The sequence below is a fragment of the Cryptomeria japonica genome, chromosome 6, assembly GCF_030272615.1.
Source record: "Cryptomeria japonica chromosome 6, Sugi_1.0, whole genome shotgun sequence".
Lineage (NCBI taxonomy): Eukaryota > Viridiplantae > Streptophyta > Pinopsida > Cupressales > Cupressaceae > Cryptomeria > Cryptomeria japonica.
This window is the reverse complement of record NC_081410.1, coordinates 24,640,787-24,668,690: the sequence shown is the minus strand read 5'-3', so window position 1 is coordinate 24,668,690 and position 27,904 is coordinate 24,640,787.

The window sequence follows — 27,904 nt, the reverse complement described above, 5'->3', positions numbered from 1 at the left end:
CAGTTGAATAGCCAATCTCTGAGCAGCGCCTAAATCAGCACAAGCATCTTTAATAAGATGAAAAATTATATCTGCTGGAACGACATTGATAAAAAATGATTTTTGATTTTCTTCACTAGGTCTTGACGTCGTGGGAATTCTTTGAACCAATCTATTGAATTTGGCCACAAACTCTCTCATGGGTTCATGCATATCTTTCTTCATTTGACTGAGTTGGGAAAATAGAGAACATTCATTTTCAGGGGTTTTAAATCTAGTTTCAAAGGCATTTTTCATATCATCCCAACTAGTAATAGAATGATGGGGCAAATGATTGAACCAATCAGCAACAGCATCAATCAAGGTTCACACAAACAATCTTACAATGACTTCCTGTGTAGGGACGCTTATAACAGCACAAGCAGAATGAAAAGCGCTTAGGTGGTCATCTGTTGAGACTTTGCCATCTCCACTAAACTTGGGTAAAACTTCAGTAGCTCCTTTAGGGAGTGCTGCGGGGTTCACACCTAAATTTAGTGGACCTATGTTCTGCCCCCAAGGTTGATTAGCAGCCATGTTGGGTGATACAACTTGCAAGGGTGGGATTGATATATAGGCTGGAACAAGGGCACTCAATGGAAGCAAGGATTGAACCAAAGGTGAGAAGGGAGAAGGCTTTGGTGGTGAGCTAGGCCTGCTTTGGGATTTGATCTGCTTATTTTTAGGGTCGTTAAAATCTGGCAAGAGTTTTAGGTTTTTCAATGACTCAAAGTTCTCATCAAGAATTCCTTTTTTTCTTTCCCCTCTTGTGTATCTACGAGTAGCCAGTTCTAAACTACTGATGTGTTCAATGTCTTGCAGGTGCCTAGGCTAGTCTATTCACAACAACAGCCTCCTGAACTTCCGACACTCCTCTCAAGAACTCGGCTCTTTCTTCTTCTATTTCCAGAACCACTAATATTTTTTGATAGTGTTGACCACTTCTACATTCTCGCCAAGCAGTTGCCGCCAGGTCTGAAATTATGTCTTCTTGAGTATCTTCAAATCGAAGATTAGGTTGTAATACAGGGAAGACCTCATTATGTTGAAGAACCATGGTTATACATTATATTTAAAGATTAAGGTTCCTTCAAAAGAACTCGTTATCCCCAGCAGAGTCGCCAAAAATCTGTTAGTGAACAGATTGTCCTCTCACTCAACTTCTCTTAATTTACTCTATGCCCAATATTATGAAGAGAACAGAATCATTCATTACAATTGAGAAAGTATTAATTTTACTTCAACTTCCTCTCTGAATTTTCTACAGGTACAACTCCCTCATCTGATTTGCAATGAATTCAGTTTTTACAATTACACTTTTTCCCGAAAGTGCATAAGGTTCTCTCAACTATTCTTAGGTAGTGAGGTAATTACAAAATATAGCTCGAAAATGAAAAGATTCACACACATATAATCAACAAAATCTATTTTAAAGAGTGAATTTTCTGCTAGATTTTCAACATATATCAAAACAAGAAATAGATGAACTTACGACTAACCAATAGCAATAAGGAACTTTCGAATCGCTGAATTACCTCCACAAAGTGATAATAATTCAACACCCAGAACACAAAGTTTCAAAGCATAACTCAAAATTTTTTTATATATGTATATCCAACTTCAATGCACAAAGTCTTTGAAAGCTAAAACATGCATATACTATCCTTGATCACTGTTCTTCAGAAAAATCTATCTTAAAGCTATATCTAATCTGCTATTCTTTCTTCCCTATTGCTAAAAAAAAAAACCCTCAAAAACATTTCATGTCCCAGCATTTATAGTTTTTTCTTTAAAATCCCGAAGGGCCTCCCTTAAAACCCAGCCCTATCGGGTTAATACAAGAAACCATTATGAAACTAGAAAGCAGTTATCAAAAAGATAGAATGCCAGCGGGTGACGATTCAGTTTCCACTATATTCGCCGGCTTCGTCCTCATCTCCGATGGTTTGACGTACCAGCTTCCAGCTCCGGAAAGTAGACATGAATTCCTGCATGGCATGTGAGTGCGGGTTCTTTAAACTCATCAGCCAGGCTCTACATGCGTCCTTCTGCCACCTATACTCCTTCATCTTTAGGCTCTGACGTGGCATCAGTTTCTCATTGAGGCGCAACATTGATTCTATACATGCCAATGAAGTGAAATCATCGACCTTTGGCGTTTCTTTGTCCCTAATCCGTTCAACTGCTTCGGTGAAACTTTTGGTTAACACTTCAATGTCCATGCTGCCTTCATCCAATTGTAAGATGCCTGTGGGGTTAATAATCTTCATGTCTTTAACCAGTTCCTTATGCATGTCTGTGATTTGATTCTCGACGCCTTGGATCTCTTTGATGGCCTCTTTGTAGATGGACTCCTTCCAGCTCATATTACTTTTCAGGATAAATAATATGCACGGGTCCACGGCTTTCATGGGGTTTTCACCTAATAATTTGAGAACTCCAAACTTTTCAACCTCTGTTATTCAGGAAACTATGGTTTGGCACCGTCACAATTCTATCTCCCATACTGGTATCAAAGTTTGAATTTCCCCGAGCAATGCCTCACCCTCGGAATAGATACTAGTAACTTCGGAAATAAATTTATTCCCTTGATCTAATATGCTATTTACCCAACTAACCACAGCGTCAGATAGCAATTTTCTCCTCTGCATCTGTTTCATCAATTGCTGGCTTTCGGCAGAATTTGGATCGAATGGTTGAGGCATCTGGATTATTGGGTCAGGTCCCAAATTAATCAGCGAATTGATGTATGTGGCCATCGTCACCACCATTGCTTTCAATTCTTTCTTCTCTCTGGAATCTTTTTCTGATTGCGTGAGCATGTGGTTGGCAGAAAATTTAAAGAAATTATCACTAGTATTCCTATTAAGGACACCCAGTTCAATAGAAGTGACTTTGAATCCTTCCTCATCAATTTCCCCTGAGTCCCTTTTCTGTTTATAAGTAGCCACCTCCGCTATGATTTTCCTCGTCACTGGATCTTTAGTGAGACAAGCATCCATTTTCATTTTCTTTGTTTTAGACCCTCTAGCCGCATACCTAGTGACAATATCTTTTACTGGCGTGGCCACTGGTTGCAAACTCCGCTTCTTATTGATTGAATTTGACAACCATAAAGGAATAGTGGGAGTAGGTGATATCATCTGAGTATCTTTAGTCGGAGTCAAGAGATTGGGTTGATCTGTCTTTGGTGTTTCAATGAATTGGACTTCATCGTCTGCCCCATCTGGGAAAGCGAACTTGTCACTTGAATCCTGCTCTGGTGATGTCATTTTCTGTTTCTAGGAACTAGGCTACTTCAAAGCTTTGTTCCTGGAATGGGATCTCGTCCTAGGAGCCGTGACTTGTGATCAGGAAGGAGACTTTATTTTCTTATCTGAAGCCAATGCATCACCTGCAACATGAGAAAGTGAAATGTCAGATTGAAGTGGTTCCAAGAGAGAAATCACCTTAGGAGAAGACTCATTGATGTTTCCATTTCTTTTCCTTTGCAGCCAATCATCCGTATAAGTTAATATGGATCTGGCTCTCAAATTAATATCATCATCTTCTTCCTTGCTCCAATCAAGTGTCAAGGATTTTGCTTCGTTTGATCCTTCCCATCCGGGTTCAACTAAAAATGAGCCATCTTCGACGATTCCTTGTGTTTTGAACTTCAATTTAAAAAAGCTAATTTGCTGCAAGGTGAGTCTAGAATGATCCTTTTTCAAGACTTCTTCTTCACTTTCACAGTCTTCCCATAGATCTTCTAGCTGCGGAGCAACTGATGAGTTGATTTCAAGGCTGAGGGTTAGAGCTGCATATCCCTTACTATCGAAGTTTCTCCTGCTGCAGTAGAACCCAAGATTGAATCCCAGCAAATTGCTTCCGATGATGGAAGCGTTATTCATGTTATTACAGACCAAAGAGCGCAGCTTAATAGGGAAGACCGTCTCCCATTTCTCCTGAGGGATATTATCCTTAATAATAGCAGAAAGTTGCCCGCACAATTCGGCTAAAATGAAACAATCAAGGGCATATCAAGGCAATCTCACAGGTTCTTCCTCAAACCCTCTGACTCTCAAATATGTGAACCTAGGAAACTGAATAAAAGAACTCCCATAATGTTGAACCAGCCTCAGCGATTCAGGAGAGAGTTGTGGCATCTGAACACCTTCTACAGCCGAATAAATGTTTTCAAACAATACATCATGCACCTTACGGAAATCCTCCAGAACTCTGTCTTTTTGCAACAACGGACAATATTGGAAGATGGTCATTTCCTCATTCCATACCTCATGTGGAAGAGCAGTGAGATCACACGTGCAGGCAATACAGTAAGTCAAATATGAGGCCATACGAAAATCTTCTCCAGACTCTTTGGTGCATTTGAGCTGGCTTCTCAGGGAAGTGGCAATAATCTCCACCCAATCCATCCATTGTTCACCCTTTAAGATAATTTCAATGTACCTATACATCCATTCTTCGAACAAACATACATCAGCTGAACCTTTCACCCTCTATAATAATACCACCAGGTCGTGTATGTGGGGTTTCATGTGGCTTCTAGTAATGACCTTGGGGAATCTAGACCCACCTCCATAGTTAACCTTGGTCCATTTCCTGGCAAGGGTGTTTCGGTACACACTAGGGTTTTCCTGATACTCAGCTTCAGCTTGAGTGGATGAGAAAGCGGCAAAGGTACTTGCTGTTAATTTCAAAACAGAAGAAATGGTTTCCCTGGAGACAGGAAGTATGGTATTACCATTTTTGCTTACTATGCTCTTGCTTCTTACATCATAATGGTCAATGCAAAGTTGTAGGAGTTCAGGGTTTACGAAGGCGGGGGGAAACGCAGCAGCTTCAATTAACCCGCTCGTTAATATTTTCATACATCCCTTAACTTCTTCCGTATTCGCAAGAAAATTTGCTTGAAGACTTTCCAGATTTACCCCTTCTAAATTGATATCACAAATCACTGGTCTTTTACATTCAAGGCTAGAAACATTACCGAGAAAATGCATAACCAACTTCATTCTCAACTTAAACAAGCAAGACCTCTTTCAGACAAACCTTTGAAAATAACAGTTTTGCAGAACATAACAAAGATTACTAAACTCTCACCTATTTTCCATTGAAAAGCAAATAATCTTCTCTAGCTTCCCTAACTGCTCCTTCTCTCCGAAATCAGACCTCCTTTCCTTTTTCCTTTTTCTTTTTTTTGTTTTTGGATAACTTACCAGGCAACTGAATGAAAATTTATCACAGGGAAACTTTATACATGGGAAGATCGGATAATGATAGTTCATCACCTCACATCAGGATTGACATGCTCGAGGCGTCAATGCATAAATGCCTCGATTAATGATTTACCCTTTCGCATGAGTTAATAATAATTGATTTCATGCAGTATCCAGTCATTCCTAAAATGAAGGTCCACTCACACTCATAATAATGATGCCCTTTCCCTTGAAAAAGAAATAAAATCTTTTGATTTGACATGCTGACGTGACCATTGATTGCTTGAGAGAAAGGTGGTGCATCGTACTCCAAAAATAAACTCCCACCGTCAACACTTGTCAAGAACCACTTTAAATAAGCTTGAACCGAGCTTCAAAACGGTTCAAAGTATTTCAAAGAAGACCGCCGCGATAAAAGATACTTCCTACCAAAGAAAGAGTGTTAGTGTGAAAAAATTGGTTGAACCACTTTGAACTACTTCGAACCGAGGTTCGAAATGATTCGAAGCGATTCAAAAGGGAGGGGAGGAATGACCGTGGAAGCTTGCGACCTTGACCAACTTCTTCAAAGGACAATAGACACTTAGATGATGAAGGGGAGGCCTCGAATAAGATAGGCGGGGTTTTTAAAGGGGAACCCTTGAATTAATATGGCGACTCTAAACACAACTAACACTTATCATTCCTATTTTATTCAGAATTCTATCTTCTTCTTTGAAGGTTGAATCTAGTGAATTCCCCCCCCCCCTCTACCAATGTAATGCATGAAAAGTGTTTGAAGGGAAATTCATAGTGAAACTCTCATCTCTCCTTTGAGGGAAAGGGTATCTTTCCTCTTGATCTCTCATTCACACATTTTTCACCCACCATTACATTTTGGTGACATTACACCCTTATACACCATGATAGGGTATGCCTCTAACATGAGCAAGGCAATGTGGCACCTTAAACCCATTAACATTTTCAAATCTTATGACTACCACTCATCCAACATAAGCTTCACCCTCCACCATAGCTTAGCTACTACATCTCATATTGTAGAACCAATGACTAATTTATTCCTAAGAGCTACTTAAGTGAAGTTGAGTCAATATGCCAATCTCACTCACTCACTCCATTATTTAGTTTTCATCATATCACCAATTATCCACTACCTTTATAGGTAGTACCACCTTTCTTCCACCCATGCACCACCTTCCTATCATCATACCAATGATCCCCTTCTCTATTTGTATCTTAAATTCTAAAGAAGAAATTTTGAAGGGCTTTCCTTGGCCTTATGGAGGCCATTTCATGGCCAACAATTTTTGAAACGAAGAATTTTTTTATCTTGTTCATATCTATGTAAATAGTTTTTTATCATGATGTTTGGTTTTACTACAATTTTAGTTTTCTCATATATTTTGGTACTCAATTATGCTTTTTAAGATTTCATATGCTTATAAATTTCACAAAAAGCCTCCCTTTTGTCTTCGTTTTAAATATATAGTAATTTTCCAAGCTCCACATAATGGTGTAAATGGTTTTCTCCTATTATCTTTAAACTTACATGTCACTTTCAACTTTCTAGCCACTTTAGCAACCTATAACTTTTGTTTATCTAGAAACTTATAATGTATTTGTACTAAACCATAGTGTTAATTTTATGTAGAAGCTTTTTGGGAATTTGAAAGCTATTTTGGAAACAATAAACTCACATGAATTTTCAAACTTTTTAAGGGTGTAAGTTATCTAAGGTAATATAACAAATTATCCCCCTATCATCAATTTGAAAATACTATTGAACACTACCAAATGTTTTTGATTAAGGGAAACACACGTTTTGAAGGGGACCTTGAAACACTTTACAATAGAGATTATAAAAGAATTAGAATAAACAAAAAATCAAAAGAGAAGTTGTCTTAAAGATGAAGCATTAGATACATAGACAACCAAAAGACAAGAGGCTCCCATAGCCAGAAACAAGAACCAATAGCTAGCTCATCAAGAATTACCTTTAACTTTGCTCTTGTGAGAACAAAGAGTCATATCAGAAGAAAGTGAAGAACTCTTAGCTTTCTTACCTTGAATAGTGACCCAATCCTCCTCCACTTGTGCGACCTTACTATGCCAATCAATAGAACCGCCCCTCACCTAAGAGGAAAAAACAGCAGAAGAAACACCCACCAACACATTGGTAGAATCTCTCCTAGTAGACGAGCCAATATCACCCAAGATATTGATGTAGGGAGCGGACGCTTGGGGCCCAGATATTGAGGTGGGGGCTGAGTCAACATATACTAAAAATTGATCTCAAATTAAAATATTTATTCCACATCAAGCATTAATCACATGTGCATAAAAGCAAAAAAACTAAAATAGTAAATGCATCCACACAACAACACCAAGATTTTTATGCATAAAACACGATTTGAGAAAAACCACAGTGATAATCAAACTCACAATATATAATAACTATTTATAAATGTTTAGACCATAGGCCAGGGAGCTTATTGCTCTATACTTGTAGGCTAAGGAAAACAACCTTAGGGAAAGATACAAAAGAGACTTGCACAATTGAACATCAATTCTTTAGGGAAAGATTAAAAAAACATATGTCCTGATGCAAAGAGAATGAGAAATTGAACAACAAAGGGAATATCATCTACCAACATGTTGATAATAGTTCACATCTTAATACTCATCTGATTCATCTTTCATCTATGCTCTATAACACAACCAAACTTTTGTATCACATCAAACTATCATGACATTCTCATCCTTATTCACTTCATCTCTTATACTTTCTCTCTATTTGTTCTCTCATACCGTGTTTATGTTTTCTATTTTTGTATTTCCATATAGTTCAATTTATTTGTCTTTATATATCCACCAGATCATCATTAATCTCAATTAGGTTGGCTTAAATATGTAACATGTATATTTGTAAACAACCCAAAATATTGCATTTGTAAAGCACAAAAATATGTGTAAATATTCACACCAAGTCGACACACCTTCCAACTATCCTCATAAAGGTTCTATACACAACCTCATAGACCAAACCGTATAAGACAGTTCATACTAATCCGCTTTACCCAAAATTGTTTTAATCTAGACCCAAAAATAAAATATGTCATCCACCAATAAAGAGGCATGATGTTCTACAAACAATATCCAATGATCCAAAAAAAACTCAAATAAATATCAAGATGACTAATGCAATGTGTTCCTCCACAAAATCCTGAAATTGCACTAACACTGATCACAAAAATAAATGACGCTCTAAGAGAAACATCCATCCAACTGAGAAATTGAGATAAATCTGCCATAATCATTCTAATAGCCATCTTATACATATTTGGTACATCCATACATTTCTATACAAAGATATTATTCACTAGAATAGTCATCAAAGATAGTAACACAGTTTTTAGACAAATCAAAACACATTAATCTTCTAGAAACACAACATATCATCAACATTAGCCATCTAGAAAGCTTACAAATAATTAAAATAGCATATCCTCCTAATCATGAAACCACCACATCATTCTTCACAAGAATCTACATAAACTTTGTATCATATTACTGACTGGTAGACATCTAGACCAATAAGCAAATACAATCAATATCAAGGACTTAGCAAGAATATGTTGTGAGGCCATATACTTCTACATCACATCACTTCTAGATTAGTAGAACCAACAACAAGACCAAAATAATAACTAGACCCAATAGATTTGACATCCCTGACCACAACAATAGGTTTGACATCAATGATAGCAAAAACACATACATAGTTCTTCATATACATAATTCTTCATATACATAATTCTTCTCCCCCTTTGACATCAATGATAAAGGGAAACTCTTCTTTCAAAAAAAAATTGATCATACCTAAAATTCCTCCTATCAAAAGTCTTAAAAAGGAAGAAGAACAAAATGTGTACAAATACCTTCATATAACCTTCTACCTATCAACTATCCAAAAGAACTATCATACATTACTAGGCCAAATATCCCTTAACTATTTCTTCAGACCCATAAGAGAATAATTCCATGGTTAGATATATAAGGAAGCTTACCCCCAACTCATTTTGAAAATAAGTTCTAGGAAAATCATAAGCGAGCTCTTAATTACAAAATCAATTCAAGCCTAAGTGATCAAGCAATCAAGAATTCATCAATCATTGAACGAGAAGTTAAGTTCAAGCATTCATGATCAACACTCTATGAAGACATTCTTCATGACCTCCTAAACCCTTGTGTGAGGATTCAAACAAGCTTCATCAAGGTATCAAGTTCAATTTCAAGCATTTTCAAATTAGATATAGTCTTTCCCTCAAAAGGAAATCATTCTACTTCAATTCCATTTTAACTATCATTTCAATTTCATGGTTAATTCTTAACCCAAACTTTGACCTAAGGAAAATGAAGCAGTCACTGGTGAGGAGGGACCTCAAAGAGATCAATCTGGACTAGTCAGCAAGAGTAAACACAATTGAAACACATAGATATGATGGAGGCAATGCATAACAAATAGTTTTATTGCATGAAATTTGATTACACGCAACTAGTAACAACTGGGTTAAAACAGATCGACACACAGGCTTGGTAAAATAGGTCACAACCGGGACCTTGAATCGAAAGATCTATCTTCTAGGCACAGTCTATCTATCTGATACTCTGATTGATTCTAACTTATTACATTAAAGTATGATTACAAATACATATATATATATATATATATATTGATCAAAAGGATCTAGTCGGCCCAACGAGGATCAAAACCCGAAGAACAAGACCTAACATGCAAAATAAATAAGGTCGGCCTACGCTAAGAGATTCCTTCGTAAAATACAAAGGATGAAACATAGATTGTGGGAAAAGGTTGGCCACATGCCAAGGAACACTGAAATCAATGCTCAAGGCTCTACAAGCTTCGAAATGGATTTTGGTAGATCACCAGAATAGGTCTTAGGCAACCAGTAACAAAGGAACAACCAGTAACAAGAAACTGTCATGGAAACCGGTAGTGATATCTTGCCAAAAAGTGATCCAAATGATATGCAATCTGAAATAAAGAAAGATCATCAAGTCTTCAAGTAGAATCCAACTCCACAGGATCGAGTGAGCCAAAACTAGGACACATAGAAAGGAAAACTGAAACTACAAACAGAAAGGAAAATGTTTTTGGTTGATGCAAGATTGATGTGAACCGGGGATGCTCCTACATCAGACATCCAAGGTTATTGAAAATGTGAGTCTCTCACTTTGCTGGGGTCAGAGGGAAACCAAGGCAGTCTACCTCTACCTAAGAAATCCAAGATGAATCTTCAATTGGTATGCCCTTCCACTTCACAAGATATTCTTTGTACTAACTGTTCTAGGTACTACACCCAATCCTACTATCCAAAGTCTCTTCAATCTAATATGGTTCCTTCAAGGGAAATTTTTTCTCCAAGTCTACAACACTATCCTCACTGAATTCTGGTTCATGCTACTCATGAAGATCTACAATGTTGAATATAGGTGAAATAATTAGACTATCTGGTAGCTCCACTTCATATGCATTTCCAGAACTGAACTTCCTCAAAATCTTATAGGGTCCGAAATTCTTCATCCACAACGTATTATAAGTTCCAACCAGGAATCTCTCTTTTCTCAGATATACCATCACTTCATCACCAACTTAAAATTCCTTATGTCTCCTCTTCTCATTTGTCTTCTCCTTATATTTGTTGTTCATGTCTTCCAACTATTGTTTAACCTAAATATGCAATGTTGCCATGTGATCTGCAAAATATTATGCTTCTAAACTCTTCCAGTCTTCACTGCTAATGTCTCTCAATTTTGATATTCATCTAGGATGCACTCCGATAACAATCTCAAAAGGTGTTTTTCTGGTAGTTCTATTCTCTGAATTGTTGTAGGAAAACTCTGCTTGTGCAAGGATCAAATCCAAACTTTCAGTTTTATCTCCCACTAAACATCTCAACAAGTTTCCCAAACTCCATCTAACAACTTTTGTCTTTCCATTAGCCTATGGATGAAAAGTAGAACTGAACTTCAAATCTGTCTTCATCTTCTTCCAAAGTGTTCTTCAAAAAATAGCCAACAAGCTTTGTCTTTGTCTGAAACTATGCTCTTAGGTAATCCATGCAATCTCACCACTTCCATGAAAAATAGGTCTGCTACATGCAATGCACCTGATGTCTTCTTACAAGGTATGAAATGAGCCATCTTTGAAAATCTATCCACTACCACAAATATAGAATCATTCCCTCTTGGTGTCTTAGGTAATCAAAGTACAAAATCCATGCTTATATCCTCCCAAGTTCTTACCGATACTGTCAAAGGTTTTTATACAATCCTACATTTTGACTACTACCTTTGTAACTTGACAAACTCTATAGCTATGCACATATCTCTTAACATCCTTACGAATCTAGGGCCAAAATTATAGCTCACTCACCAATACAACTATTTTGTTAATGCCAAAATGTCCAGCTAGTCCTCCACTGTGTTTCTCATCTATTAGGTTCTCTCTCATGGAACTCTTAGGTATGCACAACTGAACTCCCCTGAATAACATCCAATCTTGAATGAAATAATCCATCCATTTGCTCCTATCAACCATAATGGTTCTCTACATACTTTCTAAGGTTTTGTAAAATTTGGGTCTTCATCATACAAGGTCTTCAAATCTTCAAAACCTAATATTGACACTCTCATCTCAGTCAACAAATTCCTTCTACTCAATGCATCAACAACTTTGTTAGATTTACCACTTCTATGCTTTAACACAAAGGTGTAACTCTGTAAGAATTCTACCCATCTCACATGTCTCTAATTTAATTTACTTTGACTGTTCAAATACTGCAAAGCTTGATGATCTGTATACAACACAAACTCCTTAGGCAACAAGTAGTATCTTTGTTTCTTCAATGCTTGAACTATGGCATAGAGTTCTTGATCATACACTGGATATCTCTTTCGGGAATCATTCAATTTCTCACTAAAAATGGCTACTACTCTCCCTTCTTGACTCAAAACTGCTCCTATTGTTGTTCCATTTGCATCACAATCCACTTGAAATACTTTATTGAAATTTGGTAAAGCTAACACAGGCTACTCAGTCACTTTATACTTCAACAATTCAAAAATTTTGTTTATTCTAGTGGTCCACTTGAATTCCTTCTGATCTCCTCTCATGGTCTCAGTCATAGGGTTACAAACTGAACTAAAATTTCTTATAAACTTTCGGTAAAAACTAGCCAATCCATGAAATGATCTTACCTCCCCAATATTTTTTGGTGTAGGCCACTCAACAGTGGCTTTCACTTTCTTAGGGTCCATCTTCAAACCATCCTTAGATATCACAAATCCTAAATAGACTAACTCATCCTTCATGAAATTACACTTCTTGATATTGATCAACAACTTTTCTTCTCTCAACCTTTGTAAAACTTATCTTAACTACAACAAATGCTTCTCTTTTGTTTTACTGAAAATCAGAATGTCATCCAAATACACAATAACAAACTTACCCAATAATTTCTTCAATACCTCATTCTTCAGCCTCATGAAATTACTCAGTGCATTAGTCAATCCAAAAGGCATCACCAACCATTCATATAGTCCTTCATTTATCTTAAATGTTGTCTTCCACTCATCACCTTCTTTGGTCCTGATTTGATGGTATCCACTCTTCAAATCTATCTTTGTAAATTATTTTGCTCCACTCAAATAGTCCATTATGTCATCCATCCTGAACAAAGGAAACCTATATTAAACTATGATCTTGTTTATTTCTCTTGAATCAGTACACATCCTCCATTATCCATTCTTATTGGGTGCTAATACCGATGGTGCTTCACAAGGGATCAGACTCTCCCTGATCAAACCTTTCTTCAACAGCTCCTACACTTGTCTATTCAATTGTTCATTCTCTGTCAGTGTCAACCGATGTGTAGCTTTGTTAGGCAAACTAGCTCTAGGAACCAAGTCCATGCAATGACTAATACTTCTAATAGGTGGCAATCCATCAGGTACATTATCTGAAATTATATACTCATATTCTATCAGCAAATCTCTTATCTCTTTTGGGTGTTCTTCTTCTGGTTCCGGTCTCTCAGTCTTCTTAGGAATTAAGGAAAAACACACATTCTCGTGTCTCAATGCATCCATGAATTTCCTTCTATCTACTAAATAGATTATGGAATTTGTATAGACTTCATTCTTCAAAGGTTCCTCAAAAGGTAACAAGGTTTGCTTCATCCAATTGACCACAATAGTGTATGTATTCTTCCTTCCATCATGTATTGCCTATCTATCAAACTACCAAGGTCTACCCAACAATAGATGACAAATATCCATAGGCATAATATCACACAAAACTTCATCATATAATTCCCAATTTTAAATTTCACCAAACATTTTTCACTTACTAACAACTTATGTTCATCCTGAATCCATGCTATTTGATAAGGCTTAGGGTGTTTCAATCTTTTCAATTTCAACTTATTCACCATCTCTTCTGAAATAAGATTATCTAAACTACCACTATCAATAACAACTTTACAACACTTTTTGGATACCTTACATATGGTTTTGAATAGATTCTTCCTCTGCAAGGGTTCTTCATCTCCTCTAGTATGACACAAAGCTCTCCTCATCATCAATGGTTCTCCATCTTTCAATTTATTATCTGATTTGGTGGGGTTTTCTTCCACCACTGCTTCTTTCTAGTAGCCTCTATCTTCTTACACTCAAATGAATGGTGTCCTTCTCCTCCACACTTAAAGCAATTTCCTCTAAATGTCCTCTTATCTTGTCTTCCAAAGTTCTCATTCTGGTAACCATCTAGTTCTCTCCTCCGGTAGAAATTTCTATCATCCTTTCAGTATGAGTTACCTTCTTTATTCACTTCCTTATCCTTGTTCTGATCTATACTAGATCCTCTTCCTCTAGTATATCCTCTTCCTCCTTCAAATATTCCTCTGGTAAACCTTCCACCTCTACCTCTTTGCCTTTGCTCATGTCTTTTGTTTAATTTCTCTTCAACCATTAGTGCATACTGGTAGCCTCTTAAACACGCTCCAATTTGATCATACTGAGTTCATCTTGTATAAACATCCATAATCCATTTAGATATCTTGCAATTTGTTCAACTTCATCATCAACATTTCCGGATTTGATGTTCAACTTGTAAAATGTTTCGGTGTACTCCTTCACACTAGATATCTTCTGTCTTAGATTCTACAACTTTTGGAACAAATCCACTTGATAATTCATCAGCACAAAATTCAATTTCAACTTAGCAATCATCTGATCCCATGTTTTAATCTTTTCTTTACCTCTTCTTTGTCTATCAACTTGGAAAGTCTCTCACTAAAGAGATGCATGACCTTTTGACTAGGTTCAGGCATATTTCACCTTTCTCTCTTCTACAGTGTTTTCAAAATCGAAATACTTATCCATCTCTAAGATTCAATCCATAAATTCATTTGAGTCTAGCTTCCCATCATATTTTGGTGGGTTAAAATGAGGTTTAATGTTCTCCCTACTCAAGACCCTTAAAAACCTTTCTTGATTTGGATCAGCTATCGGTAGGTTTACTTGTTCTATTGGGGCTTCTTCTCCTTCATCTTCACTTGCATCTTGAATATGTCAGCCTCTTCTCTAGGCTATCTCCATGACTTCTAACTAAGCTTCTATTCCTCGCAACATCTCCATCACAATAGGGTCTATATTCCCATGCGCTCCACCATTCCTAGTTCCTCTTTGTGCCATCGATTCATGCTAGTCCTTTGCAATTGCAGGTCGGATCCGCAATCCGCTACCCTACAATAAGAAATTCAGGATATGCAACCTTTAGAATGGAACTTTGATTTGATACCACTTGAAGCAATCATTGATGAGGAGGGACCTCAAAGAGATCAATTTGGACCAGTCAGCAAGAGTAAACACAATGGAGACATGCAAATATGATGGAGGCAATGCAAAACAGATAGTTTTATTGCATGAAATTTGATTACACCCAACTGGTAACAATTGGGTTACAACATACCGACACACAACCTTGGTAGAATAGGTCACAACCAGGACCTTGAATTGAAAGATTTATCTTCTAGGCACAGTCTATCTATCTGATACTCTGATTGATTCTAACTGATTACATTCTAAAGCATGATTACAAATATATATCAATCCAAAGGATCTAGTTAGCCCAACATGGATCAAAACTTGAAGAACAAGACCTAACATGCAAAATAAACAAGGTCAACCTCCACCAAGAGATTCCTTTAGAAAATACAAAGGATGAAATGTAGATCATAGGAAAAGGTCAGCCAGACACCAAGGAACATCGAAATCAACACTCAAGGCTCTGCAAGATTTAGAATGGATCCCAGTAGATCACCCGAATAGGTCTTAGGAAACCGATAACAAAGGAACAACTAGTAACAAGAAATTATCATGGAAACTGGTAGCGATATTTTACCGAAAAGTGATTCAAATGAGATGCAGTCTGAAAGCAATAAATATGATCAATTATTCAAGTAAAATCCGACTCCACAGGATCAGGTGAGCCAAAACCAAGACACATAGAAAGGAAAACTGAAACTGTAAACAAAAAACAAAATAGAAAAGAAAATGTTTTTGGTTGATGCAAGATTGCTTTGAACTGAGGATTCTCCTGCATCAGAAAACCCCCATAAAAAAACCCTATTTCCTTCTTTCTATGTGCAAGGAGTCATCTTAGGAGCTATTAGGGAGGAATACAAAAGACTAGACTATGACAATCAGACTTGGTTTTTTAGGGCACAAAAAATGGAGGACCAAGATGATCAGATCACCGCGATCCCAAAAATTTCTAATGATCTTTTGACAATGGATTTTGTTTGTCATCCTGATCCAAAAAACATGAAGTTTATCTACCCCCAATATTCAGAGGACTAGGATGACTTACTTCCCCCAGTCTTGATAATTTTGCTCAAACTTTCCATAACAAGTTCTAATCTATTTCACATCCTCGGATCTAAGTTTATATCTCAGCATGATATCTGAAATATTTTGTTACTACTATTTTATGTCAATTTCTCATTGTTTGTCCTAGATCTAGCACTACAATTCAACCCTAATTCGAATACAATTTCAACTCAAACAAAAAGGATTAATTTGATCTAGATTAAGCTCTTTTAGGATTGGATCAATCAAATTCAATTCCCTCCATTTATTGGTGGTCTCAAGAAAAAATTAGTGGCTTTATAAATTTAAGTGGCGAATCCCTAAATTCCCACACCAAAACAATATGTTACTATAGAGGAGCAATATCACTGAAGTAGTAAATGTTGTGTAGACTAGACCAACTACATGAAACTATTATGAATAATAACATACACCAAAGCACCAACTACTCTAAAAATATTATTTGTCCTAAATACTACCTTCAACCAGTTCCCAAAATTTCTAGGTCATATCAGTCATTGTGGTAGAATGAAGAGCATTCTAGTGACCCAACCGAGACAACTTATATTGATAGATTGTGAACTAGAGATCCAACACTTATAACATTCTTTGTACAAATATTTGCAACTTGAAATATGGTAGAATGATACCTAGCATACTTTAGAGCATGATTCTAGATCCGCATATAAAAATCATGTAGGGTAGATTAATGTGGAGTAAAATACCTTGTGACATAGCAACATGAAACCTAACTATTTTGTACTTTGACAAATTTTCTCAGTTATTTAAACATATCGCTATACCCAAACTTCATAGAATTGACCCCCATATCAAGTAAAATTCATCCAAGATAATTGCAACATATCGATAAGTCAAAGAAGACAATGAATACCATTTTCTCCATGGCATTTACCCCATACTAGTATGATGTCATTAGGTGATTCTCCAGATTGTCTTCTACATCTCTGATCGTTGGCACATTTGCCATCCAATATATTCAACCTATTGATGCAACATAAAACACATCATTGATCTCTGCACATACTCCAAATATCTACTTACTGACAATACATAATATCAAACATCAAGTTGACATCAATGATGGCACATATTTCTAGAAATTAATTATTAATGTACTTTATATTATGTTTACGTAGATAACTAATATTTAATTATTTTGGTAAATTAGGAAATCAAAGAAAACATTAAATCTTAAAGTTTTGGGAACACATATCGTTTCTAGCTCTTTTAAATCCTTGATTGATATAAGCTAGGTGCCACATTTCCCTCATCAAGGTGAGTTTACTTTTTCATCAAGATGAGCTGACCTAAAACATACTCTCTTATAAACGGTTTAGTCTTTAGTTAATAGTTCTCCTCTAGGACATTTTTGTTTCCATTTTCATGAAGATTGCATTAATAAATTTTAAGTGTTGTCATTACTGGTAATTGATTTGTAATGCAATCAATAGTTGAGCTAGTGAAGGAAACTGATATTACTATTGAAGCAATGAGATCAACCGGTAACTCTACCTATTGATATGTCGAACCCTAACCGATTGATCTTGGTGAATCGGTTGTGTTGATCTATGATCAAACGGTGATCAAAGATGATTATGCCATGTATGCATGATGCATGTGATGAGTTTCAAAGTGGTTTTGGCACGTAGAGATAACTATTTTATCTTGGGAATGAGTGAGTGCAAAGCATAAAATGGAAACTATGTGATGAGTTACAAGATCCTATGTGTGGTGATCCAAGAGCAGTCGAGGTTGTCTTGTACAATATGCAAATGATTGCTATGTAATCCAAAGGTCATGTTTGAACTGATTTGTTAGTAATCTCTATGAGATCTTAGGTTTTATGATGTGTTACCAGCCTATTGTTCTGCTTATAAGGTTGATGAGTTGTTCTGCAGTAGTGTTGGCAATTTTTGTTAAATGTCAGTGTGATTGATTGCCAAACCAAAAGGAGTATTTGCAGTATGTTTTAAGGTAGATAGGACCATGAAAAAGATCTGATCAAGCAAAGTAGTGCTATTACCAGATCAGTGAAACCCTATTGTTCTCTAACAATTACAACAATTAATTCCCTTAACCGGGTAAGCTTTAATAGGCTTGGTGTTTTCTAAATCCTCTAACCAAGTGATCCATTAGATTGGATTTTAAATCCTCTATCGAGGTTACTCCTAATAGGGTATTGCCTTTAATAGGGTATTGTAGTCAATATGTTGACTGGGTGGTCCTTAATCAGATTTGTTCATAATAGGACATTTTTGTAAAGCTTCTAACAAGGCTTGGCTCCTAACAGGGTGAACTTCAAAAGAGTTCAGAATCTGTGGCTTTTCCCATTTGGGTTTCTAGGTCAAAAATCATTATGTCAAGTGGTGAATGATTTTTTTAGTTATGTTTTGATATGGTTAATTTTTTTAACTAGTAAAGCCACTTAGATATGTTAAGATGACTGGCAGTGATCTGAAATGTGATTTTACTAATGTTAGTAAAATAGTTTGATGTTTGGTTAAATGGTTTGAGAGTTTTAGATCTGTTACACTGTTATTTTGGTATGCTAGTCAACCAGTAAACTTGACAGTGTTGTTGTAGTTTGTAGTTCAGTGTTTGAACCAATTAGTTCAGTGATTGATATATGAGTTGGGTTTTGAGTTTGGTGAAAGTTTATTTTGTTTTCTATCTATTGATTTACCCCCCCTCTCAGTAGTTGTCTATATCCTTATTGATTCATCATATCATCAATTTTTTGGCTAACTTTTACATCCATGATCCTATATATTATAGCTTAGTTCATTCATTGCACATCCTAAACACCTTAAATACAAATACTTACGTTCTTTTATTCTTAATTTATTTTTATATTTTATTGTTGTTGTATTATCATTCATTATTTGGTAGATTTACATATTTATTGTAAGTTTAAATAGTTTTGTATCATATAAAGGAAAGTTTCCAAGAGTTCTTATATTGAGTAAGTCATTTGGTGTTCCACCAAGCATTGGGTGTCTTGAGGTTAATTAAAATGTAGCCTTAATGGATTTAAAGGGTGAATTAGAATATTTCAACCATATTGACATGGACAATGTTATGCATTTGAATAATTAAGATTGGATTAAGCTAAATAGGAAGAAGGAAAATAAGGATTCTTACAAAATTTCATATTGGATCACTAAAATGTCTTTCACTTTGAGTATATATGTGACTTGGTCATAATTATGTAAATTGTTAAAAGCTTGGGAAATAAGCAACTTTAATAGTCTAGTATGATGTACTGAACCTTTAGTTACTAGATTCTATGCATTGATACTTTTTTGTGAGGTTCACAAATGCCTTACCTAGGCTTATAGGAAAATTAATAGCTTTCAACTATATTATATTATTTTTTAAATTAAAAAATTGCATCACTCTAGAATTCATCAACTATTAAATTGTTCAAGAATATATTCATAATCCTTAATTCAATATTCAAAATAATCCATAATACTTGGTTGGTAATTTATTTTATTTTCTAAGATTCTTATTTTCCAATCTATTAGCCATAACCCTAATCCCTAATCCTTACTTGCAATCCATAACTCATAATCACTATCTATCCAAAGAATATACCCGACTTTCATAAAATCTCACTATCCTAATAAATTTTCAAATGACAAAAGAGAAATAAAAATATCTTCATTTAAATAGTTTTCCCATCTATATATGGTAACTCAAAATACATTATGATTTTCCTTGTCATCAAACATTTAAGAAAAAATTTAATCAATAACTTTGTGCTTCAATCCAATTAATACAAATAAATGTCACTAAAAAATTCTATTCATTTTCTTTAATGAATTAGTGTTATTTAAAGTATCTATAAAAAAGTTATTTAGATTCATCATATCACAAAAAGGATTTTACACTCTAGTATTCTATACAAGGAATAGGAATAAGTAATATATCAAAATAGAGAAATTAAAAAAGCAATTAAGTATCAAGAGACAGTTTCCATAACACTGGACCTTGGAGCAAATGGAGCAACATCACGAACATCCAAACCAATGAGCATCAAGTATTGAGGTTGGTTATTATCACACACACAAATATATATATATATATATATATATATATATATATATATATATATATATATATATATATATATATATATATATATATATATATATATATATTTGTGTGTGTGTGGGTAGAGTTAGAAATTATATATGTGTGTGTTTGTGTGTAAATGTATGTATATGTATGTATATGTACATATATGTATATGTGTGTGTGTATATATATATACATATATATATATGTGTGTGTGTGTGTATGTATGTGTGTATATATGTGTATATATATGTATGTGTTTGTGTATGTATGTATGTATGTATGTATGTATGTATGTATGTATGTATGTATGCATGTATGTATACACATACACATACCCACATGCATGCATGCATACATACATACATACATATATGTATGTTTCATTAGAAATTTTTTTTTTGAGGATTTTAGTAAGTTTAAAGAGATAAAGTCTCTTACATTTATATTTATATTATATATATATATATATATTTAAGAGACTTAAACTCTTTAAATTAACTAAAATTCTCAATTCTTTTCTAGCTATCAGAACATGAAATATAGAGTTTACCAATGAAAGAATTACAATAATACCAAACACATCCTTGTTTAAATGTGACCTATTTATTTGTATATTCCCATCATATTAGCTTTTTTACCAAGAGACTTAAATCTCCTAAAAAATATATGTTTTGACCTAGATCTTTTTCCTTATTCTTCTACTAACACCTTTCCTTGGAATATTTACAAGTAAATAGTACTTCATTGGCTAATTTAGAGTTGTTCCACCTTGAATCCTCTAAGAAAATAATGAGAAACAACTACCTTGAATCAATAACCAGATTTAAAGTTGTAGATCCAATGCCCATCACCAAATTGCTCTCTCTAGATCCCTTTAAGACTAGAGCTCTCTCTCTCTCCCCACCACCTTTAAGGGCCCTACCTTTCTTTGTTCTACTTCATATTTGGAACACATGACCAAGCTTCAAATTTCATGTAATTACTCAAGATTTGAAAAGCATATTTTAGGTGTACATACTAGCATTCAAAATTGAGCCCTGTTTATGATTCAAATTTATGAAATTGTTGCATACATTACATGTGTGTTTATACATGATTAATGCATGTTTAAGATTTTTGTGAATGTACATTTACATATTGATGTGCATTTTATGTTCTCATGTTCAAAATGTATTCAATTTTTTTAGATATACTACTAGATATAAAATTGATTGCAACATTTATGATTGTGAAAGCTAATTTTATATTTTATTTGAGATCTCTAGAAATTTTAGAGACAGTATAAATTTAATTATAATGACTAAAGGGGATAGAGGGAGAGAGTTAGATATCTAGAGAGAGAGATCAAGAAGTAAAGAAGCATACTTGCTTGAGCTTGGGCTAACCCTTCTCCAACGTTTGTAGCTTGACCTACTACTTGATCTTGTGCTTGTGCAATGCTATTTACAAACAAAATAAAATTTACAAAAATAATAATTTTGAATTGTATGAATTTGACTACAAAGACTTAAGGAGTGAGAGAGAGAGAGAGAGTAAAAATATTTAATCACCCAAGAAGACTAAAATGTGTGTGTGTGTGTGTGTGTGTGTGTGTGTGTGTGTGTGAGAGAGAGAGAGAGAGAGGGAGAGAGAGAGAGAGAGAGAGAGAGAGAGAGAGAGAGAGAGAGAGAGAGAGTCTTAAGGGGAGAGAATAAAAAGACCTAAAGAGAGTAGGAGAGTAAGAGAGAGAAAGATTCTTTAAATACTTAATAAACACCTAGATTGAAGATTAAAAGGAGGGAGAGAGAGAGAGAGAGAGAGAGAGAGAGAGAGAGAGAGAGTGTGTGTCTCTTAAGGGGGGATACTAAAAAGACCTAAATAGAGTAGGAGAGTAAGAGAAAGATGTTGGCAGCAAAGCAACAGGAAAACTAAGAGGGGGGGGTGAATCAGCTCTCACCAAACTCAACCAAGCTAACCTTAATTATAGACCTGATCATGAATAGCAATAACAAGATAAATCACCACATCAAAAACACACATAACACAAAGATTTTTGACATGGAAAACCCTAGTTAAGGGAAAAACTATGGTGGGAACCTACCCATAGTAAGATATTACTCTGCAGTAGTATGTGTAAATATTACAATAGGGAATGCACATGCATTTAGGCACATTTCCTAGAGCTCATTGCTCAAAACAACAAAGGGCTACAACCCTTGGAAGGCTCACTGCCTTACAAAGATTGGGAAACAATCCAAATTACGTGAAATGAAATAAGAGCATCTCCAAATGATTGATCACAGTTCCGCTTAAGCACATTGTCTGCGCAACATTTCTTCTCTTCTCTTCCACACTTTCAAATGATATATTTTCTTGTTTGCACATACATTAATGTCTCAATTCATAAACACAACCATAGACATACAACAAACATGATTGCATCACCTATTTATACAATTCATCAACCTTAATCATAAGGTCGGTTCAACACATAAGACCTAATTAAAAAATTACATCACACAATACATAAATCCATAACCAGACCAATACAATGTCAGCAAGGAAATAGGATGGACCAAAATCAAATCCTTGAACACACAAAACCATCAAATAATTTGCCAAAATTATCTGCAACACACTACACCACCGAAAACGTCACATAACACGAACAATACCACCAAACTAATGAAATCTTCAATAACATGCACCATAATCAATGCAAACCACCAAAACATAGGACACAATCAGAGAACATCAACAAGAAATGTGAATTCCACCACAATCACCACAACAACATAGATAATAAGAATCATCATTATCATCATTATCGGAGCTCAACAACACCAACTAAAAAATTGAAAGATACACTTGTGAAGTTCCAAATCATGAACCATCCAATTTGATAAAACACATGAATGTCCCTTGAATCACTCTCCAAAATCTGCAACTCAAGATACCATTATTCTAGAGCAATATGAATCAAATACCACAACTCTACAACATTGAATACTGAAAAACTAGTCCACATAGTAGACCTCACAGCTTGATCAAATCACCTTATAGCATCATGAAACTCATACTGAATCAACTAGAGATAAATATCTCAAAACCTAATAAACCACATCAGTACATCTACAACAAATCATCCAAACCAAATCTCTGCAACACAGGAATATGTTGACATCAATGACAACACATTCCAACAACTCTAATATCCAACAAGAGAGAGATCCTAAAAATATTTAATAATGAACCTATTGAAGAATAAAAGGAGAGAGATAGAGAGGTCCTAAAAAATCTTTAATATTCATCTACTGAAGGTCCTAAAAGGAAGGAGATAGAGAGGGAGAGTATTTTTATCTTTAATCACCTAAGAAGACTAAAAGAGGAGAGAGAGAGAGAGGAGGGGGGGGGGGGTAAAAGCACAATGTTATGTCACACTTTTATAAAAGAAGTGGCCAACACAACAAAAATTATTTAACTTCGACCACATAAAAGTGACATTTCTAAATTGAATTTCAAAATGATGCAAACTGATCAAATATAGAAGTATTATTGAAATTTATGTCTATTATTTTGTTTTTCTTTTTTTCTAAATTGATATTTGTTTTATATATTCAAAGATAAAAAAATTATTGCTGAAAAAATCAAGGGTTCTAGTTAGCATCACCAAACAAAATGAAAATGAGCTTATTTTTTCCACTTTCAATTTTTCAAATAGAGGACATACATATGTAGTGTTAAAAATAAAAATAAAAAATAATTTTTGATGTATATTTTTCTCGTAATAATATTTTTAAGTCCAACATAGCTGAATTTGGTAGTTTTCATTTGACATCACCTTTTGTCTACTAAATTTATGATTATCAAAAAAAAATTATACTCTTTTGGAGAAGATTCTCTCATCCAGTGAAAAATATATTTTTAAAAATTTTTTTATATCATTCAATTTTTTTTTAAATTTCTAATCAGCTTCTTTTTTAAATTACAAAACCTACTTGGAATGTTTCATTGATAAAAAATATTAAAATTAATTAAAATACTAAAAAAATTATATGGGTAGATTCGTGACTTCGAGCTCTACAAAAAGGTATTTTTGGATTTTTGTCAAAAAATATTCTACTTAAAGAAAAATTGAGCAGAAGTGAAAAGTTTCAGAAATACAAACACAATAGGTGATTTGGTTGCCACGTCACCTGCCACATAGGTGAGTCCGGGTGAACTATTTCGAATTGTTTAAAAAAATTCTCAGCTCAAACTCTCACAAAAATTAGGATAATGTAGCCAATAGTCCAACTGAACTCTTGGTGCCATTTAGGTGCCACACCAGTGACACGAGATGCCACGTGGGTGGGAGGTAGTTCGAGCAGACTAAGTCCGTCCAAAATTAGTCGAACCAGACTACCCCCAGTTAGCCCCAAGTACGACACAACTTCATTCTTTTTCTTAAAGATATCCTAAAGATATCCTAAAAAAATTTAATAATCACTTATTTAAGACTAAAAGGAGAGAGAGAGATTTGCAATAAAAAACCTAAAAATTATATTCCAAAAATATAAGCATGCATCACTCTTCAACATGGAGAAAATTCCTTCTATTTCTATTATATTTTATAATTTTATTAATTTAAGTGGGTTGATAAATTCTAAATTTTAAATATGCATACCTATTTTCTTCCTATGATATGGGTATGTGTGAGATCATGAGGGGCCAAAAAGTGGCAATGGAGAAAAAAATGCATTTTAAGCTTTGCCAAACACGCCAAATCTGCTTTGACTTTTTGTATGGGTTAGCCAAAATTTGAATTTGGTTTGGTAATACGAAACCAAAATGGATATTCGCTAATAACGAATATCCAATATTAACGGATATTCAATTTGTGACATCATTATTGTGATGTCATAATTTTCCTAATTAGATATCTATTTTACCATACTTTAGTAAAATTGGCATAATTTTTGTGTTTCTTATCTAAATTTGGATCTTTTATACGCATTGGAAAGGTAATTTTATTATGTTATAGACAAAAAAATTAATTATACAATCATATGAAGTTGATCCTTCATCTTTAAAACTTTAAATACTCACAAATTTTGCATACAAAGTCTCTATTTTTTTCCTATCACCTCCTTTATCTATCACTTGTCTATCTATACTTCTATAAATATATTTTATCTCTCTCTTCCTTCTCTACTTATCTCACTTCTTTTGTCATCCCATCTAAAAATTTCCCAGGTTACATCGATCTCTACATATATCTCCCTCTTTCTATTCCTATCTCTCCCTCTCCCACTATATCCTTGTCACTCCTTATTTATATATCTCTCTATTTATCTCCCCCCTATACCTTATCCTACCTATACCTATTTATTACCTATCTCTATCACCTCCTTTACCTCCCTATCTTGCCCCCTCTATCTCTATATCTCTATAGATCTATCTTCATGTATATTATATCTCATTATCTCTAAATCTCACTTATTCACTCCATCTCTCCCTCATTTTGTCCTACTCTCTCTATCACTTTATATCCATATCTATCTCTACCTCCATCTTCACATCTCTATCTATTTACTTATCAATCTCTCTTTCTATATGTCCCTCTATCTTTATATATCTTCCTCTATGCATGATTAATCTACCTATCCATCTCTTGCTATATCACCCTATCTATGTATCTCTCCCTTTCTCTACCTTTATCTCTTTATTTACTCCCTCTCTATATATCTCTAGATCTCTCCCTCCATCCTTCTATATAATCCCTATATATCACTCTATATCTCCCTCTATCTCTCTCCCACTCTATCTATTCATGTCTATAATCTCTATTTCTCTCTTTATCACTCTCTTGCACTATCTACATCTCTATCAATGTTCCTCTACCTTTATATCTCTCTATCTCTTCCTTTTTGTATCTCACTCTTTACCCATCTCTATCCATTTTTATCTATCTCTCTATATATTTATATTTATCTTTACTTATCTCTTTCTGTATATCTATTCATATCGCTCTCCCTTTATATTCATTTTTATCTCTACCTTCCTCTCCCCTTTTCAATCTCTAGATATGTCTCCCTCTTTCTATCCATCCTTGTCGTTTAGTATTTCTCACTCTCTCTTCATAATCCTTAATATCTATATCTCTATTTATGTCTTTATCTCTTTTCTAGGTATGTCTATCTCTCTCTATTTCTACCTCTATATCTCCCTCTATTTAGATCTTCATCTCTCTTCACCCTTATATCTCTTCTTATTTGTATCTTTATCTTTATACATATCTATCTCTCCCTCTCTATATATTTATCTCTTCTACCTCTCTTTATCCCTCTCCTCTCTCTTTATTTGTATCTCCCTCTTTATCTCTATTTTTATCTATGTAGAGATCTCTCTCCCCACTGGTAATGGATCTTGATCATCTTTCTAATTTCTATGTTTTTGTGTTAGATATATTTGGATCTTAGTCCTTGATGAGGTGTGTGGAGTGTCTTTCCCGAATGAATTTTATTGCTAAGGAGGTAGGGAGAGAGGGGGAGAGATGTCAGAGAGAGCGATAGAGACTACAAGAGGGAGAGATGGGGAGAGAAGTGGAGAGAGAGACATGGAGAGAAAAGTAGTGGGTAGGGGGAAGAGAGTATCAACAAAGAGAGAGGAAAAGAGAGATTAGAGAGAGGTTTATTTGGTGGAAGAGAGAGATAAAAAGATGTGGATAATTAGAGAGAAGGATGAGAGGGGAGAGGGGTAAGTATCAATAAAGCAAGAGGCAAAGAGAGGTTAGAGAAGAGAAAGAGAGCGTTATTGGATGTGTGTGTGTGTGAGAGAGAGAGACAGAGACAAAGACAGAGACAAACAGACAAATAGAGAGAAAGAGTGTTGGGGATAATTAGGGGGTAGGAGGAGAGGAGAGAGGGGAAAGTATCAACAAAGGGAGAGGAAAAGAGAGGGTTATTGGGTGGAAGATAAAATGAGATGGAAAGGGAAGGGAGAGAGAGGGAGAGACAAAAAGAGGGATAGAGAGAGAGAGAGATATGGTGTTCTAACACGTGTGGCCCCTTAGGACCCCATATGACCCCTAACAACACCATTTGACCCATGAGGACACCATATGACCCCTTTTAACATCCTAGTACATGACCTAACCCCTTATGACACCGTATGACCTCTTAGGACAATATGATGTCTTAATGGGTCATATGGTGTCCTAAGGGGTCAAATGGTCTTCTAACACATGTGTGTCCCCTTACGACCCCATATGACCCCTAAAGACACCATATGACCCCTTAGAACACCATATGACCCCTAACAACACCATATAGTATTCTAAGGGGTCATATGGTGTTCTAACAGATGTGGCCCCTTAGGACTCATATGAGCACTAACAACAACATATGACACCTTAGAACACCATATGACCTATTAGGACACAATATGATCCCTTAGGACAATATGATGTCCTAATGGGTCATATGGTGTCCTAAGGGGTCATATGGTCTTTAACACATGCATGGCCCCCTAGGATCCCATATGACTCCCAATGACACCATATGATCCCTTAGGAAACCATAATACCCCTTAGGACACCATATGACCCCATAGGACAATATGATGTCCTAATGGGTCATATGGTGTCCTTA